This window comes from Styela clava, chromosome 4, assembly GCF_964204865.1.
Source record: "Styela clava chromosome 4, kaStyClav1.hap1.2, whole genome shotgun sequence".
NCBI lineage: Eukaryota > Metazoa > Chordata > Ascidiacea > Stolidobranchia > Styelidae > Styela > Styela clava.
Genome location: NC_135253.1, coordinates 2218242 through 2239284, shown reverse-complemented (window position 1 = coordinate 2239284; position 21043 = coordinate 2218242). Strand labels below are relative to the sequence as shown.

Genomic DNA, 21043 nt, shown 5'->3' with positions numbered 1-21043 from the left:
TCGTATTAGCCGATTCTTCAGGACTCTAGCAAATGCAATATTTGTGCATACTCTACATCTTTCTATCTGCTTGTACCTAGTTACTTCTCAGTGGTGTCGATTTGAAACCGGAAAAGTCACAACCGTTGGTTACAGGGAAATTAATGAGTAAACCAGCGTTATGTTGCTTTAGTCAAATGTAAGTTGTATGTTCTTGAAGTTGTGGGCAACAGTTATAAATATACCACTGCCTATTTCGAGTTTACAGCTATCATCAGTTTTGTGCGAATCGGTTCTATTACAATATTTCCAGGATGTAAATTATTTATTTCTGCATGTTGCAATTTCAAGATTGGGAAAAGTGACAATAGCACAGCAACTAAACGCCAGTTCTTTTTTAATGAGCAATTCGAGAGTCCTGCTGCACGCTTACACAAATGTATTTCTGTAACCTTTTGTCTGACCAAAGTCAGACAAGCAGTTTACAACAATCAACTTTTTTATTATTCAGGGCTAGGCTTTTATTAGTTTTAAAATGCATCCTCATTCTATTTTATGACGTCATAATGGATGTTACAAAGCATTTAAATTTTGTTCTTTTAATTCAGATAAAAAGCGATACAGGCAACGTCCGCACATTTACCCACATTACTTGAAAATTATGGAGGATAAAAATCAACTCAAATATCTTCAGAGAAGAGGAGATTGGCAGAAATCAAAGGGTTAACAGATGATGTAAGTTTAGCTTTCTGATTAGATTGGTTTGTAAATTTTGTAACAGTATTTCATTTCATTTAGAATAACTGAATATTTGAACACATTCTCAAAACATCTGTTCGTGGAACAGCTATCGCTGTGCTTGGTTGATTCTATGCTATATTGCTTCCACGACTACCTTGCCTGATGCGAGTAGCTCAGATTATCTAACAACCATTCTCAGTTTTTTAGCAGTGTTTCTTAACATGAGTTCGATCGAACCTCATGGGTTCTGTAGGGCTGTTTAATTGGGTCGACGAAGGTGCTGGTTTGAAACATTTGTATTTCATGGACTTCTTTCTATTCTACCTATATCAAAGTTAGACCTTTATCTCAGGTATCGCTGCTCGATAACCAGCATTGTTTTTTTCGCGTCACCCTCCACCATGAAATTCCTTTTTTGTGTTTTTTTCCTACTTTTGTTTGCATTAATTATATGTTCATTTTGGTGAAAAATGAACTTCTGACTGGCTGACTGATGAAGTATTTGTGTTACAATGTTTTGTAAACATACCTACAGTTTTCTGCAGATATTGCAACTTATAAAATAGCTTAACTATTTGCTGTTATTCAACAGTAATGCAACGACGTCATACTGTATCAATTGAAGACTTTTGCATCCTTTCGAGCTTTCTACAAAATTAACTTTAACCGTTCAATCCAAGAAGCAGTTGACGCGTGGATTGTTCACCTGGAACCAAACTAGTCTGGTAAATTTGCTTATTTTTTGATAATGTACACAGTTGTCTTGACGACGACGGTTCACATATGCTTCGGCTATTCGCGTCCTTGACGGGGTAGCAAACGACATGTCGACGGCCTAGGTACGATGGTAAGTAATTATGTAGTTGCAATGAGTAAATGTGGCAAAGATTCAGGAATTCAGTAGCCGCAAAATATCCGATTTTAAGTCATACTTTCCAGCATCCACAAAAACGTAGTTGCTTCTGCAATTGTTTACATTCTTTAAATGTACATGTCCAATGACGTAAAAAGGAGATTTTCACTAGAATTAAGTTTATGTTTCAATTGTCTCGAACTTGGACAGTTTGCCTTTTGGTGTAAATTTTATAACTTGTGTCGCGCTTGTTCGGGTAAGCATTATTCAGTGATCCATGGCCTGAGGATCTTCACAAGAAGATCAAATGCTAACAACCATCGCAATGTCTCTACTCGTAAAACAGCGTTGTCAATGCAAATGTTTCAGACGTGGTGTCCAATTTCAGCCTTTGCCAGTTGTAGTAAAAGGTCTGTGGGCTTTTCTGAATACTTTATCGCTGTGCTAGACTTTGCTATTCAAATCTCAATTATATATACATCATCAATCGAAACGAAGACTTGGTCTAATAAAAATAAATCGTACCTGTGTTACCATTGACACTTTATGTAACAAAGGCGTTTCACAAATAGCAGAGTTAGTAAAATTGTAGGTGGAATCCGGTTATGAAGAATATTGGCATTAAACAACGTGTTTGCGATGGAGTCACGCATACAACATTCAGCTAGAATGTTTAAAAGAGATCAATATATGCCTCGCCTCACTTGCAGGATATTCCGTTGGCCGATATTGAAGCGAATCAAGCTATGATTTTAATCGCGGCATAAAATCCTATAGCGCACCCATCGCAACATGAACCAATACGAATTGAAATTCCTCATGGTTGGACTTGATCGGAAATTTGCGTACAAGTATTGACAATAAGACAATTTCAAATTCCATGCATTGTGGTTTATGTGACCATTATAGTCACGTCGTTCAATTTACCGTGTAGCGAGTCGTTTAATAATAGACGAGAATATTTTCCACGAACAGTAAAATTAAATTATTTTACCGTCCTGATGAAGTTGGTTTTATGGAGATGAATGGAAATTGCGAAAAGTCACTAAACGAACACGCAGCTCGAATAAGATTCCAAAGTCTTACAAAACAACTTAAAACAAACAACGACTTAATAAATAATCGCGTCAAGGTGCTTTTTCAATTGCAGAAAAGACCGACAGCTATAAACGTCAATATAAAAGCCATGCTTCATATATTCGATTTTTGGAAAATTATATTAATTCTGCAATTTTTAACTGTTCAAATAATGATTCTTCTTGGAAACAGCCATGTGCGTATAAATCACTGCTCCGTTCTTTCATCGCACAGTAGTTTTCGAATTTGTCAAACAGAATGTGCAGTTCTGCAATAAATTGAAAAAAAAAAACTGACATCGATATTCAACAGAGCGCAAGACTTACTATACGCGTGATTGAAAGAAACGACATTTGGATGTCACGCCATAATACGAAACATAGTTTAGCCATATATAAAATACGGTACTAAAATTTAAACCTTAAAAAATGTTTGCTCATGGACCAGTATGTTCCCCAGCTTTTCTTTTTAGGGGGGGGGTGTTTCAAAATTTAGGGGGTGGTAAATAATTTGCTGTTAGAGATAAAACTAGGCTGTTTGTATTCTTAAAAAAATGGTAAGTATTTAAGAAACGATGTAGGCTACATGGGGGCCCCCCAAGTTGATTGACGCGAGCCAAAATCCACAGCAGAATGTAATTGTAGGGCCAAAAAAGGGGAGCGAGAAAAAGTGCGGGACGACACGACTGGGGTTCAGGGCGCGCTCAAGCGTCCTGAGAAAATTTTGAGAAATAGGCACCAAAATAGGCTCTAAGCTTGATTTTAGATACACCTAGCATCGCAGTTTGTTATGTGATGAAATCAATAAATATAATATTTAGCTGATAGAATTCCCGGGGAATAGATAACAAGCACGGCTTTCAACCGTAAATATATACTAGCCTACTACGTTTCAACAAGTAATTTGCAACTGATAGTACTAATGAAGTTACTTGCTCATCTGGCATTGTATGAATGGCTACTTATGGCTTGTTTTGTTACACATTTCTAATTTTTTTGAACATGTTTGTTTGACTTTTGTATGAATTAAATTTTGGAATAAGCTCGTCAACTGATCATAATGTCGCATAATGTTGTATTCCTTCAGAACTGAAATATTTTGTTGGTTAGAAGACAAATCGCTGAAGTTTGATTCTTTTCAATAAAGAAATAAAAACGCTGTCATTCATCTAAAAAACGTCTGTTTTCAGTGCCTAGTTTTCGTTTTGTGACATCTTTAAGCTTTCTTAATATACGGCTGATATCTAAAATACTGCAGTGTGTAATCCTGATACCCATACGTATACATAAGATACCGAAATATTTCAATTGTTACGAAATAAACGTGCTTAAACTGTGATAATGATGTAACAATAGACGGTATCTAAAACTCAAAAGGTACCACATGAAGGGTTAAACTTTTTCACTCAAGTTCGGCGGGCCATTTTAAATCGTCACGCGGGCCGTAATTGGCCCGCAGACTGCGGTTTAGAACCCCTCAGTGTGGAATCGCACCTCAAAATTAGGGGGGGGGAGGGGGGGGGGGTGGTGTTTGAAATTTTAGGGGGGGTGTTCACCCCCTATAGGGGGGGGGGGGGGGTGTAGGGAAATCACTGTCATGGACTCATTGCTTATGAACGCGGCCCGCGGGTTGGGCAGCCCTAAACTTATCTGTTTTTTATTCAACTTCGTTTTCTTTTAGACATATATTCTTTATGCGGTCATAATTTTGCCATTTTTAGCGTCTTTAACCACCTTCAACTGCTAAGATATAAATTTTGCATGATGATTACAACAAAACCTATGAATTGTGTTCTTTTATTCAGATAACAAGCGATTCAGGCCAAGAATGCTCATTTGGAAATATTTCTTAAATATGTGGAGCGTGAAAAATCGACTCAAAACTAAAATACCTTTAGCGAGAAGAAAACCAGAAATCAAAAGTTTAATGAAAGATGTGAGTTTAGCTTTCAGTGTATATGGTTTTGTAACTTTCGGAAGGATGATGAAGGAAGCTTTTGATCTTTCTCTAGAAACATTAGTAATGTTTCATTTAATTTTGAATACTTGAACACATGCTCATTCTTCTGGTTTTCACGTTAGGATATACTTCAAATGCAATATTTTAAAAATGTTTCCGAGAAGAAGAAAAATTTACATTCGTAGCTAATTATTAGTGGTTAGAGATCTTCGACAACGCGCCCCCAACAAACAAGTCCTGTCACGAACTAAACAATTTGTTTCTGAACCAGTTACTAGTGTTTGATATTAGAGAGCAAGGGGTTCCAGCATATTATCTGTGCCCTAAATTGCTATGTCCCAATGAAATTCAGTTAAGAATCTGTGTAGTTTGTTCAAAACAAAAACAGTCAACACGGTGGAACTTGGAATAGAATCAGGAACATGGCATCGGCTGAAAACAATAAACGAAAACTCAATATTTCATACGGATAGACAACTCAATATATTCTCTATATACACAACTCTCTATATTTCAAATCCATCAGCACGATAAAGATTAAACACATACAAAACCTAATTTAGTATATACATACGTTATGTCCTGGCTCTACAAGTAACACAACCAAACGAAACATGCTCTGATGTAAATATAATTCAAGTTTTATGACAAAAATATTAAAGCAGTAGTTACTATGTTAGTTTAACTGCAATACTGCCCTGAATTATATTTGTCTTACACTTGAAAACCTCAGTTCTTACAAGAATTTGTAAATTTACAAATTGGTATTTCCAACAGATACATAACGAGTACTACCAACAATACAGAACCTGTAAACACTGATTCATACCGAATACTGAGATAGACTGAGACAAGATATTCAACTATTGCGCTTCCAATTTACCAATTATCCTAATTAATCAACAAACTCAAATCATACCATTGTGTAGTGCGTCAGACGCGCCTTCGCAGTTTACGTAAAAATATCAATATTTACCCTGGCCAACATTCGGATGGAACAGTAACAACCTATGATGATTTAAGAATGCATGTTAGTAGGGATTTCAGGATAGAGGTTACATGAATATGATTAAGTACTGCTTGTACCGAGCTTTATAGGGTAGATCAGGGTGGTCCGAACCGCGGCCCTAGCACACATTCCTTGCGCCCGTAGAACAATTTTAGCGTGTACTAAACCATTGTTAGATAAGTGTATTTATTGGCAGAATATTTCTGAACTATTCCAACTGTGATTGGCCTTTTTCCTAATCCCGATGTCGGGATTGATATTTGATAAAATCACGGAATTTCAATGTTGTATCTATAAACGTCAAGACTCTACCAGGATGGAAATGACTTCCCGTGGTCGGTACGAGGAGAATAAATTGTCTTGTGCAGACATGACCAAGTTGATGAGATGAATCGCGCTTCCATCCAAACTTCGTACATGAAGCTCGCCCTAAGTAACTTCTCAATTTTAGAGACGTGACCATGTTACAGCAATGACGAAACGCAGACCTGACTTAGCGCCGCGCAATCCAATTTTTTTTAGCTGGGTCCGGAGTCTCATCTTAGACAGATATTTTGGTTGTTATTTGACGATACCACTAAACCTAATCACGCTAAAAGTAATGAAATTAGTCAAATATATGAATTCATCATACAATAAGTGTAGAATAAATGAACAAGAAATAGGAAACGTATTTACCTTTCTCCAACAATGTTCAATGACGGGGTCTGGTGTGTTTCCAAGTAATTTCTACCACGAAAAATTATAATTTTAGCGGACATTACAAAATCAAACATGAAGAAAAATGCCAAAAATATCACGATATTTCTCAAGAAGCAAATGGGTAAACTCCCGATGTTTTATCACTTTTGGGTTTTCTCCTACTGCGGCCCGCGAGACATTGCCAAAAGTTATTGCGTCACGCCAACCTCGCAACCTTGGACCACCCTACGGTAGATCTTATATAACGGATGCTGCAATTAGTAGAAACATAAATTAATATTGTATCGGTAAAAGATGTAGAGAAATCGATCTTCAATACGATTCCAGAAAATCTATGGACACGCATGTAAATTTAGATTCGAATATTGCTCCATCCAATTCGCTAAGACAAGTAATAATTCCACAACGTCTTCATATATATATATATCACAAAGTTTGTTTGAGATTAAATGTAATTACTTTAAGCCACATATCATGTATTTGAAAGATTGTCAATTATATCTACCCGTTCCTTATTTTTTATAATGTGAAAAATTCTAATTTTACGGGCATTCAGCGAATGCGAGTATCGGCTTTTCTAATCTTATTTCTCATCATTCTATTGCTAGGACATCGGTGCTGTATGCGATGCAATCACGAGAAAAAAAAGCGTATACATTGTGTTATTTTTATCTCATATAACATTCGAGACACGCGAAAGACCACTCATTTAACCTTATTTCTTGACACGTGTGGATACCAAGAGATACAAAATATGTGGATAACAAAATATGTGAGTTTAACTGTCTTTGACTTGTCAAATACTGGCACTATGATCTTCAAACCTCCCTTTCATACTAGCCCATTCATCAGAAATTGAGCAATTGTAAAGGTTGTGCATGTGGGATAAGTAGTTTGAAGTAAGGTTTCCCACTACGGTTACGAGTTACGAGCTAACTAAAGTCGTATCCTGTCCTTTGGTATCCAAATTATTGTCTTCAATTTATGAACCAACAAGAAACTTTGAAAGAAACTTTGTTATCAGCCTGAAACACATCTGATGTTGACATCAGTGTTAACAGTCTTAGTACTTCAGTATTGGTGTTAATAATAAATTGACTATTTTTGACAAGGACTCAAAGAACAGCCGCGAGTATGCTAGGATAAAAAATAAGACAATGATAAATATAACATTGCATATATTAGAGCAATCCTCAAAACCTATTCGGGTAATATATGAATAAACCTAACAATATTCGAAGTATCAAATTCCCACCTGATAATCATTTTGCAACGTATGGCATGAGTCAAACGCGAATTAGGAAATCCCATCATTAATAAAATATACAATTGCACAGCAGACTCCCTGATCCGCATTGTGCGACGTGCATTTACCTCGTGGCAACAAAATTTCGAATTTTCTAGCGAGGGGGGGGGGGGGGGGGTGAGTCATTTATTCGCCCCAGTAAAAGGAGGGACGTTGACTAACTTTACAGTGCTTAAATTAAAGGGCTTGAGATTCCATAAAATGGGCAAAAAAACATTTCGTACATACCGGCCCCGGAAATTATATGAAATGTTTTGATGAAATGGATAACGGAGGGAAATATTAAAAAAAAAAGGTTTGCTCAACTTCCAAAAACAATTGGAGTTAAAAATACGGAAACAAAACCTATGAAGATAACGAAATTGTCAATTTGTATGTGTGGTGTGGATGCTATATATGCAGTGTGTATTTTGTACGTAAATGTACTCAACAAGGTTCAAGTAGGCCAGGGGTGGGCAACCTTTTTCGGCTCGCGTGCCAAAATCGGCTAAATTTAACAACAAAATTCTTCCGCGTGCCGACCAAAATTAAAAACAATGCTTTGCTACTTCCAAAGCAAAAATACATAATAATAAACCTTTCAAATATGTAGGCCTACAGACGGATTCACTATTCGGATATATTATCAGTCCGACAAATAGATTTGATTACTTTTCTTATTCTATCTCAGTGAGACTTCTGCTGCTGCATTACCGCTGATAGAGATTTTACATTGTGTTTATATTTTGTAACTTTCAAAGGAATATACGAACTACTGGTTTCAACGTCCAGGCTACTCCTGTTACGAGACGACTTATTAAAATTCCAATCATAACTGAGAACAAAGATTCACAAGCATATGCAGATGATGTAGAGCAGTGGTCGGAAAACTTTATGTACTTGCGGGCCAAATATACACATTCCCTGTAGCGCGCAGGCCGCAATTTTTCCGCCTTTGAACAAGCGCTAGATGGAATTTCAAATTGTGGCGCATTCACACCTTCTATTATTGCGTTAAAAGCCTGCTACTATGAGATGTGTATGTGCCGTTTCTTAATATATATATATATATTATTCAACAACATATCGTTTTTATTTACTTGTTATTAATGTGAAGGATGATGTTTTTTTGCCACTTGCCCCCACGGTACGTCTTCCAAAGAAGACCTGACAAGCGAGTACGAAGTTTATTCCAAGTGTTATGCATTTTAGATAAAGCTGTTCGCAGCAAAATGTGCTTCCGAACGTGCCCATTACTTGTTTTGCACTGTCGCATAGATCAACTGTGGCGCAGTCCTGGGTCTCGGCTCGAATTTTTCGTCGATGCACATTGGAATGTTCAGTCCTCGTCGCGAGCTATCCTGCGTTTTCCAAACATTTTTGAATTTTAAAGATCACAATTAACTCGAACGACATGCAACTGACGCTACATATTTCAAAACAAGCGTCATACAGCAGAACTTGTTACCACATAAATCCGCGTACATACAATAATAAATTTGGGATCAATTTTTGTTTCATTTAATAAATGTCGGGTTGTTCGAGGGCCGCAACAAATTAGCTCGCGGGCCGCATTTGGCCCTCAGTTTACCGACCCCTGTTGTAGAATAGTGCATTGCAAAGTTTTCAAGTTTTAAAAAAATTCTCGGGAATGGCATCCCAATCATGTAATAGTTCGTTTTCTGCACTTCTCTCTTGTATTCCCTTTCCTAATAGCTTATATTTCTTTCGAAATCAAGTTATAACAGTAAGTTAGCAAGTAACTCTAACCAACATGAGTTGCACCACTTCATAAATCAATCAGAAATATAAATTACGTAACAATGTAGCCAAACGTTGTGTTAATTCCGACAAAATTCGTCGAGAGCTCAGTTGCTACGCCATGATATATATATTCCTTTGAAGCCATGAAAAGACAAAAAGAACTTAAATAAATAACAGATTGATAACAAACGATAATGAATAAACGAACACCGAGTTTTATCAGATAATTCAGTCTCGAAACTTTTTATCTGAAATAAGACGATCTCGTTTCTGAGGCCTCGCTCGCATGCCGAATAAATGGGCTCGCGTGCCAAAGGTTGCCCACCCCTGAAGTAGGCAGAACTCCAATCTCCAATTTAAATCAAACGTTCAAGCTTCCACAAAAACGTAGTTGCTTCTGCAATGGTTTACATTTTTCAAGTTTTTTTGTCCAATGACGTAAAAAAAGAAGATTTTCACTAGAATCAAGTTTATGTTTCAATTGTTTCGAACTTGGTCAGTTTGCTTTTTGGTGTAGATTTCCTAACATGTGTCGCGCTTGTTCGGGTAAGCAGCATTCAGTGATCCATGGCCTGAGGATCTTTACAAGAAGATCAAATGCTAACAATCATCGCAATGCCGCTACTCGTACAAACAGCGTTGCCAATGCAAATGTTTCAGACGTGATGTCCAGTTTCAGCTTTTGCCAGTTGTAGTGAAGGATCCATTGGGCTTTTCTGAATAAGTTATCGCTGTGGTAGACTCTGCTAGTCAAATTTCAATTATATATACATCATGAATCGAAACGAAAACTTGGTCTAATAAATATAAACCATACCCGTGTTAGCACTGACACTTTATGTAACAAAGGCGTTTCACAAGATACAGAAGTAGTAAAATTGTCGGTGAAATCTGGTTACGACGAATATTGGAGTTAAACAACGTGTTTGTAATCAAGTCACGAAGACCACATTCAGATAGAATGCTTATAAAAGTTCAATATATGCCTCACTTGCAGGATATTCCGTTGGCCGATATTGAAGCGAATCAAGCTATGATTTTAATCGCGGCAGATAATCTCATAGCGTTCTTCCAGCTTTTGCATGGAGTGGGTCGACAACGTGAACCAATAGGAATTGAATCTCCTCTTGGTTGGACTTGATCGGAAATTTGCGTACAAGTATTGACAATAAGACAATTTCAAATTTGATGCATTGCGGAATACGTGACCATTATACCATGCTACAAGAACAAATCGGATAAAATTGGTCCAGCGAATCTGTAGGCACGGCATATAATTTGTCGCATAGGGAGTCCTTCGAAGATAGACGAGAATATATTCTCACGAACAGTAAAATTAAATTATTTGACCGTCCTGATGAATTCGGTTTCATGGAGTTGAATGGAAATTGCGAAAAGTCACTAAACAAACACGCAGCTCGTATGAGATTCAAAAGTCTTACAAAGCAACAACGATTCAATGAATAATCGCGTCGTGGTGCTTTTTCATTTTCTGGAAAGACCGACAGCTATAAACGTCAATATAAAAGCCATGCTTCATTTATTCTATTTTTGAAAAATGATATTTATTCTGCAATTTTTAACTGTACAAATAACTGTTTTTCTTGGAAACAGCCATGTGCGTATAAATTATTGCCTCGTATTGCTTTCGTAGCTGTTGATTCATCTTATGTGGCGAATTTTTGTTGTTCAACGGGAGATACGTACGATAGCGGACATAAATTTCCTAGTAGCGCATTATCAATTATCGATATACACTTTTACGTTGATTTACTTACTTCGAAATAGAGTTCGATTCATTGGTATCAGCATCTAAGAACGTGATTGAAATGTTACACAATAACGGGTTCAAGACGACACATTGGGTTTTGAATTCCAAATCAGTTTCACGTGAGATATACATTCATCGTCTCGCCACAAGTATTGATTTAGATATCGAGAGACTTACTCTGAAATGTGCTTGGGGCTGAACTGTGGAAGCGAGAGAGATTGCTTCATACTTGAACACCAGAAGTTCACAGGTTTTGTCACAAATAGAAAAGCCCTTACTGTTGTAAGTTCAATACTTGATGCTTGGGATGAAAAATTCAACAATAAGAGACTGAAGTGTTGGTCAAAGTGGAGTAATTCTATAAGTTTTCAAAATATTTCAATTCCTCGTCAATTCAAAGATGTGGAATGTAAATATTCCCTGTACAAATTTGGCATATTCTGTCATATGATATCGAAGCATCCCAAGAAGAATTGCCAGGGTCGTTCTACTTAACGCTGATTCCGCGCAAACTCCCACAGATTACTGCGATAGAAGGATGAATATTCCTCAGTTTTTAGAGAATTCGGACATTGGACTAGTTTTTGACGCTACTCCCCCCGCATCAGGATTCCGCCTCATTGATGGATGACTTCCTGTGAATAGAATTGGCTGTTATATTTGCGTTATAATATTTTTATTTATTTCCAGTGGATATGATATTGTTTCAATTTCTTGATGAGCATAATGTGTCCCAATTCCGCATGATTTTTAACTTTTCAGAAGGCCGTTTTGTAAAATTCGAAACATTGATACAAGTTCATGAAGTAACATTAGGTCAATAATATTAGAAATGTTTACCGATCCGCAGTGACGACATTTCACAAGTTTTATTTAATGCAAAAACATAGACACGACAAAAAAATACAACGAATCCAGAGGCCAGTAGCAAAGATATTGGTAACTTTTCAATTTTACAGTGGCGATAAGGAAGATCAAATCCAGATCGAAAGAAAAAATTTAAAATAAAGTTGATTTGGAGATGGAAATTGCAATTGGCCAGGGTAAATATTGACGTTTTTACCTAAACAGCGAAGGCGCGTCTGACGCACTACACAATGGTATGATGTGAGTTTGTTGATTAATTAGGATAATTGGTAAATTGGAAGCGCATTAGTTTAATATCTTGTCTCAGTCTATCTCAGTATTCGGTGTGAATCAGTGTTTACAGGTTCTGTACTGTTGGTAGTACTCGTTATGTATCTGTTGGAAATACATTTAATGCAAAAACATAGACACGACAGAAAAATACAACGAATCCAGGGGCCAGTAGCAAAGATATTGGTAACTTTTCAATTTTACAGTGGCGATAAGGAAGATCAAATCCAGATCGAAAGAAAAAATTTAAAATAAAGTTGATTTGGAGATGGAAATTGCAATTGGCCAGGGTAAATATTGACGTTTTTACGTAAACAGCGAAGGCGCGTCTGACGCACTACACAATGGTATGATGTGAGTTTGTTGATTAATTAGGATAATTGGTAAATTGGAAGCGCATTAGTTTAATATCTTGTCTCGGTCTATCTCAGTATTCGGTGTGAATCAGTGTTTACAGGTTCTGTACTGTTGGTAGTACTCGTTATGTATCTGTTGGAAATACATTTAATGCAAAAACATAGACACGACAGAAAAATAAATCGAATCCAGGGGCCAGTAGCAAAGATATTGGTAACTTTTCAATTTTACAGTGGCGATAAGGAAGATCAAATCCAGATCGAATAAAAAAAATTTAAAATAAAGTTGATTTGGAGATGGAAATTGCAAAATCATTTCTATAATTTTTCGCAGCGCCTCGTCGCCAATGATCGCACAGTAGTTTTCAAATTTGTCAAACAGAACGCGCAGTTCTGCAATAAATTTTAAAAAGTTAAACATCGATATCCACCAAAGCGCAAGACTTGATACACGCGTGATTAAAAGAACCCACATTTGTATGTGGAATGCCGAAATAATCACGCCATAATCGTGAAACATACTTTAGCGGCAGTGGTTCCCAAACTTTTTAGAGTTGGGACCCACTATTTATTACCAAAGCTTATGGCGACCCACTTAACTTTAATTTCATTTTGTTTTTTTAGGACATTATACAGAACACAGCAATGGCTAACCATCGCAAAACTACCGTGTTTCCTCGAAATGAAGACCTGGCCTGAAAATAAGATAATAATTTGAATTTTTAAAATGATTTTAAAATGACCCTACCCTTAAAATAAATTTAAAATGTGTGGGAGAAGAAAGGTTCATTTACCTGAAGTAAGGTGAAGATCACACCACTATTAAAGATTGTGTGATATCACAATTATGATATTTGTCACTTGATTTTTGTATAGAAAATACAAATAAAAACTATGGATGTCGGTTTTTATATAATATTTAGTAAAAAAATCTCGTGATTTTCTACAATGTAATTTTATTTTTGATAAATGAACACAAAAGACTTCTTCCAAAAAAAACCATAGTGTTATTCTTCAAAATAAATAAATCTAAATCCTGTCTAAATTTCGGGGAAGCACGATAAGAAGTGCTGTACAGTGTACAAAACTGCTATGCGTAAAAAAGCCACGTGGTCATTCTTTGTGTAGAAAATTTTTGTTCCTTTGAGAAGATCGTAAAAAGGAACCAATCACAGATTCGAATTTAAATTCAATTTAATTTATTTTGTTTTTTTGAAGATTTACGTATTCGAGTCGCCACCGATCCTAATTACCAGTATGATTAACCAAAGCTCTCTACATATTTTCACGACCAACTAAGATTCCTTTTGCGACCCACCAGTGGTTCGCGACCCATAGTTTGGGAACCGCTAAAGTTTAGCCTATATAAAATACGGTACTAAAATTTAAACATTTAAAAGTGTTTGCTTATGAACTCATTTGGGTGCGGGCTGAACGCGGCCCGTGCATGGGGCGTTGGTTGGACAGCCTAAACTATGTTTTTTTTATTCCTCTTCGTTTTCTTTTAGATATATTCTATATGCGGTTATAATTTCGCAATTTTTAGCGTTTGCTAAGACATATGACATCTCTAGAAACATTAGTAATGTTTCATTTCATTTGGAATACTTGAACACTTGTTCATTCTTCTGTTTGCACGTTAGTATATTCTTCAGATTCAATATTCTAGAAATGTTTCCGACTATTCGAAAGAAAAAGGAAAATTTACATTCGTAGCTAATTATTATTAGTTGGAGATCGTTGACAACGCGCCCCAATAAATAAACAAGTCCTGTCACGAAGTTAACGATTTGTTTCTGAATCAGTTACCAGTGTCTGATATTAGAAAGCAAAGTTCTTCAGCATATTGCATGTGCCTTAATGTACTGTCCCAATGAAATTCAACTTAGAATCGGTGTAGTTTGTTCAAAACAGTCAACACGATGGAACTTGGAATAGAATCAGGAACATGGCATCTGCTGAAAACAATGAACATAAACTAAATATTCCATACGGCAAGACAATTTTGCAGTATCATAATATCACAACTCTCTATATTTCAAATCAATCAGCACGATATAGATTAAAATCAAACAAAATTTAACATTATATATATACCCAATGTTTCGACTTTCCAAGTAACACAATCAAATGAAATATGCTCTAAACTAAAGTAACTAAAATCCAAGTTTTATGACTAAAATATTAAAGCAGTAGTTATTGTGCTAATTTGACAGTAATACTGCCACAAATTATATTTGTATTACTCTTGAGAACCTCAATTCTTATTGTTATTTCCAACAGATACATAACGAGTACTACCAACAATACAGAACCTGTAAACACTGGTTCACACCGAATACTGAGCTAGACTGAGACAAGACATCCAACTATTGCGCTTCCAATTTACTAATTATCGTAATTAACAAACTCACATCATACCATTGTGTAGTGCGTCAGACGCGCCTTTGCAGTTTACGTAAACACGTCAATATTTACCCTGGCCAACATTCGGATGGAACAGTAACAACCTATGATGATTTAAGAATGCATGTTAGTAGGGATTTCAGGATAGAGGTTACATGAATATGATTAAGTACTGCTTGTACCGAGCTTTATAGGGTAGATCAGGGTGGTCCGAACCGCGGCCCTAGCACACATTCCTTGCGCCCGTAGAACAATTTTAGCGTGTACTAAACTAAACCATTGGTAGATAAGTGTATTTATTGGCAGAGTTATTTCTAAACTATTCCAACTGTGATTGGCCTTTTTCCTAATCCCGATGTCGGGATTGATATTTGATAAAATCACGGAACTTCAATGTTGTATCTATAAACGTCAAGACTCAAGACCAGGATGGAAATGACTTCCCGTGGTCGGTACGAGGAGAATAAATTGTCTTGTGCAGACATGACCAAGCTGATGAGATGAATCGCGCTTCCATCCAAACTTCGTACATGAAGCTCGCCTTGAGTAACTTCTCAATTTTAGAGACGTGACCATGTGACAGCAATGACGAAACGCAGACCTGACTTAGTCTCATCTTAGACATATATTTTGGTTGTTATTTGACGATACCACTAGACCTGATAACGCTAAAAGTAATGAAATTAGTCAAATTTATGAATCCATCATACAATAAGTGTAGAATAAGTGAACAAGAAATAGGAAACCTATTTACCTTTCCCCAACAACGTTCAATGACGGGGTCTGGTGTGTTTCCAAGTAATTTCTACCACGAAAAAATATAAGTTTAGCGGACATTACAAAATCAAACATGAAGAAAAATGCTATAAATATCACCATATTCCTCAAGAAGCAAATGGGTAAACTCCCGATGTTTTATCACTTCTGGGTTTTCTCCTACTGCGGCCCGCGGGACCTCGCCAAAAGTTTTTGCGTCACGCCAACCTTGGACCACCCTAGGGTAGATCCTATATAACGAATTCTCTAATTAGTAGAAACAAAAATGAATGAAGCCTCGATAAAACATGTAGGGAAATCGATTTTCAATACGATTCCAGAAAATCTGTGAATTCCACACATATAAAAATTTAGATTCAAAGCTCGCTCTATCCCAATCGCTAAGACAAGTAGTAATTTCACAACGTATTCATATATCACAGAGTTGGTTTAGGATTAAATGTAATTACTTTAAGCCACATAACATGTATTTGGAAGATTGCCAATCATATCTCCCTGTCCCTTATTTTTCTTTTATAGTGCGAGAAAATTCCATTTGTACAGGCATTCAGTGAACGAGAGTAAACTTTTTTCCTATCCTAGGTAACATTCGGGACACGCGAAAGACCACTCATTTCACCTTATTTCTTGACACGTGTGGATACCAAGAGATAACCACAAAAGACTTCTAAGAGAATGATAACAGCAACAAAATATGTGGATAATAAAATATGTAAATTTAGCGTTCTTTGACTTGTCAAATAATGGCACTATGATCTTCAAACCTCCCTTTCACACTAAAATCATAAAATCAAACATTTCGTACAGTACATACCGGCCCCGGTAATTTTATGAACTGTTTTTTGGATAACATAGGGAAATGATTTTCAAAAAAAAAAGAAATGTTTGCTCAACTTCCAAAAACAATTGATGAAATAAATACAGTAACAAAACCAATGAAGATAAGCAAATTGCCAATGCAAGAAATTCAAAAAAGGATAGAACCAAAAACTAGCCCCCACTCAAATATAATTCGAATTATACACCTAATATTCCCATAGTGAGAATGTATGTGTGACTGTGTATGTGTAGTGTGGATGCTATTTATGTAGTGTGTATTTTGTGCGTAAATGTACTCAAAAAGCGTAGACAGAGCTTCATTATGTCGCGCATATAAGTAGAATTGGATATGCACACTTTCACTTTTCACTCCTTGATCATCAGGGTGACAAGATCTCCAACTTCAAAGTTGCGTTGAATCTTGAGTCGGCACTGTAATTGGGGAAGATATTCGTTTGTCAAGCGATGACAAAATAAATCATGTAATCACTGAACATGTCTGTATTCCTCTTCAGTATTCATGTGCTCGAAGAACAAATCAGGTGGCAAAGACGGTTCTAATCTATTTATCAAAATTGAGTTTGGAGAAAAGGGCATTCAAGTCTTTCGGATCGTCGCACGGTGGTGTGAGTGGACTTTATTTTTTGACGCGTGTGGATTCCAAGAAATTCCTTCAACGAGAATGATAATAGCAACAAAATGTGGGGATAATAAATAATGTGAGTTCAGCTTTCTGTGACTTCTCAAATACTGGCTATGTGATCTTCAAATTTTCCTTTCGTATTAGCCGATTCTTCAGGACTCTAGCAAATGCAATATTTGTGCATACTCTACATCTTTCTATCTGCTTGTACCTAGTTACTTTTCAGTGGTGTCGATTTGAAACCGGAAAAGTCACAACCGTTGGTTACAGGGAAATTAATGAGTAAACCAGCGTTATGTTGCTTTAGTCAAATGTAAGTTGTATGTTCTTGAAGTTGTGGGCAACAGTTATAAATATACCACTGCCTATTTCGAGTTTACAGCTATCATCAGTTTTGTGCAAATCGGTTCTATTACAATATTTCCAGGATGTAAATTATTTATTTCTGCATGTTGCAATTTCAAGATTGGGAAAAGTGACAATAGCACAGCAACTAAACGCCAGTTCTTTTTTAATGAGCAATTCGAGAGTCCTGCTGCACGCTTACACAAATGTATTTCTGTAACCTTTTGTCTGACCAAAGTCAGACAAGCAGTTTACAACAATCAACTTTTTTATTATTCAGGGCTAGGCTTTTATTAGTTTTAAAATGCATCCTCATTCTATTTTATGACGTCATAATGGATGTTACAAAGCATTTAAATTTTGTTCTTTTAATTCAGATAAAAAGCGATACAGGCAACGTCCGCACATTTACCCACATTACTTGAAAATTATGGAGGATAAAAATCAACTCAAATATCTTCAGAGAAGAGGAGATTGGCAGAAATCAAAGGGTTAACAGATGATGTAAGTTTAGCTTTCTGCTTAGATTGTTTTGTAAATTTTGTAACAGTATTTCATTTCATTTAGAATAACTGAATATTTGAACACATGCTCAAAACATCTGTTCGTGGAACAGCTATCGCTGTGCTTGGTTGATTCTATGCTATATTGCTTCCACGACTACCTTGCCTGATGCGAGTAGCTCAGATTATCTAATAACCATTCTCAGTTTTTTAGCAGTGTTTCTTAACATGGGTTCGATCGAACCTCATGGGTTCTGTAGGGCTGTTTAATTGGGTCGACGAAGGTGCTGGTTTGAAACATTTGTATTTCATGGACTTCTTTCTATTCTACCTATATCAAAGTTAGACCTTTATCTCAGGTATCGCTGCTCGATAACCAGCATTGTTTTTTTCGCGTCACCCTCCACCATGAAATTCCTTTTTTGTGTTTTTTTCCTACTTTTGTTTGCATTAATTATATGTTCATTTTGGTGAAAAATGAACTTCTGACTGGCTGACTGATGAAGTATTTGTGTTACAATGTTTTGTAAACATACCTACAGTTTTCTGCAGATATTGCAACTTATAAAATAGCTTAACTATTTGCTGTTATTCAACAGTAATGCAACGACGTCATACTGTATCAATTGAAGACTTTTGCATCCTTTCGAAGCTTTCTACAAAATTAACTTTAACCGTTCAATCCAAGAAGCAGTTGACGCGTGGATTGTTCACCTGGAACCAAACTAGTCTGGTAAATTTGCTTATTTTTTGATAATGTACACAGTTGTCTTGACGACGACGGTTCACATATGCTTCGGCTATTCGCGTCCTTGACGGGGTAGCAAACGACATGTCGACGGCCTAGGTACGATGGTAAGTAATTATGTAGTTGCAATGAGTAAATGTGGCAAAGATTCAGGAATTCAGTAGCCGCAAAATATCCGATTTTAAGTCATACTTTCAAGCATCCACAAAAACGTAGTTGCTTCTGCAATTGTTTACATTCTTTAAATGTACATGTCCAATGACGTAAAAAGGAGATTTTCACTAGAATTAAGTTTATGTTTCAATTGTCTCGAACTTGGACAGTTTGCCTTTTGGTGTAAATTTTATAACATGTGTCGCGCTTGTTCGGGTAAGCATTATTCAGTGATCCATGGCCTGAGGATCTTTACAAGAAGATCAAATGCTAACAACCATCGCAATGTCTCTACTCGTAAAACAGCGTTGTCAATGCAAATGTTTCAGACGTGGTGTCCAATTTCAGCCTTTGCCAGTTGTAGTAAAAGGTCTGTAGGCTTTTCTGAATACTTTATCGCTGTGCTAGACTTTGCTATTCAAATCTCAATTATATATACATCATCAATCGAAACGAAGACTTGGTCTAATAAAAATAAATCGTACCTGTGTTACCATTGACACTTTATGTAACAAAGGCGTTTCACAAATAGCAGAGTTAGTAAAATTGTAGGTGGAATCTGGTTATGAAGAATATTGGCATTAAACAACGTGTTTGCGATGGAGTCACGCATACAACATTCAGCTAGAATGTTTAAAAGAGATCAATATATGCCTCGCCTCACTTGCAGGATATTCCGTTGGCCGATATTGAAGCGAATCAAGCTATGATTTTAATCGCGGCATAAAATCCCATAGCGCACCCATCGCAACATGAACCAATACGAATTGAAATTCCTAATGGTTGGACTTGATCGGAAATTTGCGTACAAGTATTGACAATAAGACAACTTCAAATTTCATGCATTGTGGTTTATGTGACCATTATAGTCACGTCGTTCAATTTACCGTGTAGCAGGTCGTTTAATAATAGACGAGAATATTTTCCACGAACAGTAAAATTAAATTATTTTACCGTCCTGATGAAGGTTTTATGGAGATGAATGGAAATTGCGAAAAGTCACTAAACGAACACGCAGCTCGAATAAGATTCCAAAGTCTTACAAAACAACTTAAAACAAACAACAATTTAATAAATAATCGCGTCAAGGTGCTTTTTCAATTGCAGAAAAGACCGACAGCTATAAACGTCATTATAAAAGCCATGCTTCATGTATGTTATGTATGTAGTATGTTCCCCAGCTTTTCTTTTTAGGGGGGGTGTTTCAAAATTTAGGGGGTGGTAAATAATTTGCTGTTAGAGATAAAACTAGGCTGTTTGTATTCTTAAAAAAATGGTAAGTATTTAAGAAACGATGTAGGCTACATGGGGGCCCCCCAAGTTGATTGACGCGAGCCAAAATCCACAGCAGAATGTAATTGTAGGGCCAAAAAAGGGGAGCGAGAAAAAGTGCGGGACGACACGACTGGGGTTCAGGGCGCGCTCAAGCGTCCTGAGAAAATTTTGAGAAATAGGCACCAAAATAGGCTCTAAGCTTGATTTTAGATACACCTAGCATCGCAGTTTGTTATGTGATGAAATCAATAATTATAATATTTAGCTGATAGAATTCCCGGGGAATAGATAACAAGCACGGCTTTCAACCGTAAATATATACTAGGCTACAAGTGAGAATTTAATTATATTGAAGATCGTGCATTTTTCATGTGAACCTTCGCTGCATGTATGGTATTTCATATTTATTTATATATTTGTTGTTTTACTGATTTTTTTTTCTTCGCTTTTTCATCATTTATCTTGTGTCCGTGTCAGCCGCAGACTTGCCGGCAAATGCCGTTATTATTGAAAACACATGCATTTAATAAAATACCCATTCAACCTGTAAATTAGTGAACTGAATGACTGAACTGAAAACAATAAAGTGCACAGTTTTACTGGGGAAGGGAAGTCGCGGGGAACCAAAACTGGTTATCGAGCAGCGACACCCGTAGTACCACTGTTATTATTGGATGAACAATAAATAAGGTGAACAAATTCGTTAAAAACAATCGTTTACATTGGGGTAGGGGGCAATTC

The 21043-nt window shown here is 36.5% G+C and overlaps 2 long non-coding RNA genes across 3 annotated transcripts; both read left to right on the top strand.

The window, feature by feature from the left end:
• The first annotated feature begins 597 nt into the window (after positions 1 to 597).
• On the top strand, positions 598 to 13437 carry LOC120337964 (uncharacterized). 2 transcript variants are annotated; one of them, XR_013475066.1, is made up of 3 exons: positions 598 to 714; positions 1313 to 1445; positions 13258 to 13437. It is a non-coding gene; the product is annotated as an uncharacterized LOC120337964 (long non-coding RNA). The 2 variants fall into 2 exon arrangements; XR_013475065.1 differs by lacking the exon at positions 13258 to 13437 and adding an exon at positions 4455 to 4629.
• A 3822-nt stretch (positions 13438 to 17259) lies between these two features.
• LOC144422208 (uncharacterized) lies at positions 17260 to 18862 on the top strand. Its single transcript, XR_013475207.1, has 3 exons — positions 17260 to 17354; positions 18001 to 18127; positions 18726 to 18862. It is a non-coding gene; the product is annotated as an uncharacterized LOC144422208 (long non-coding RNA).
• The last annotated feature ends 2181 nt before the right edge of the window (positions 18863 to 21043 follow it).